At 43.5% G+C, this 722-nt stretch overlaps 1 protein-coding gene across 10 annotated transcripts in view; it reads right to left on the reverse strand.

Annotated features, from left to right (window-relative positions):
- LOC107493443 (vacuolar protein sorting-associated protein 51 homolog) overlaps positions 1-722 on the reverse strand; it is a 14,708-nt gene that overhangs the window by 8,937 nt on the left and 5,049 nt on the right. The gene's annotated exons all lie outside the window — the stretch shown is intronic.

Consider the following 722-nt stretch of genomic DNA (forward strand, 5'->3'; position numbering starts at 1 on the left):
TCAAGAAAACAAGCCTATGGACTTGTAGAGGATGTTCTGGTTAAAGTTGATGATCATTACATCCCTACTGATTTCATAGTCCTAGAGACTGAGAAGTGCATGGATGAATCCATCATCCTTGGCAGACCCTTCCTAGCCACAGCAAGGGCTGTGATTGATGTTGATAGAGAAGAATTGATCATTCAAGTGAATGAAGAATCCTTTGTGTTTGAGGCTCAAGGATATCCCTCTGTCACCATGGAGAGGAAGCATGAAGAGCTTCTCTCAAAACAGAGCCAAACAGAGCCCCCACAGTCAAACTCTAAGTTTGGTGTTGGGCGCCACAACCAACTTCTAAGTTTGGTGTTGAACCCCCACATTCAAACTCTAAGTTTGGTGTTGGGAGGTTCCAACATAGCTCTGAGCATTTCTGAGGCTCCATGAGAGTCCTCTGTCAAGCTAATGACATTAAAGAAGCGCTTGTTGGGAGGCAACCCAATGTTATATTTTATCTATTTTTCTTTGTTATTTTATGTTCTTTTGTAGGTTGATGATCATGAGAAGTCACAAAATCAATGAAAAAAGCAAAAACAGAATGAAAAACAGAAGGAAAAACAGCACACCCTGGAGGAGAGCGCACTGGCGTTTAAACGCCAGTGAGGCTAGCAGATGGGCGTTTAACGCCCAGTCTAGCACCATTTTGGGCGTTTAACGCCAGAAAGGGGCACCAGACTGGCGTTAAT

This window comes from Arachis duranensis, chromosome 6 (assembly GCF_000817695.3).
Source record: "Arachis duranensis cultivar V14167 chromosome 6, aradu.V14167.gnm2.J7QH, whole genome shotgun sequence".
NCBI classification, from domain to species: Eukaryota; Viridiplantae; Streptophyta; class Magnoliopsida; order Fabales; family Fabaceae; genus Arachis; species Arachis duranensis.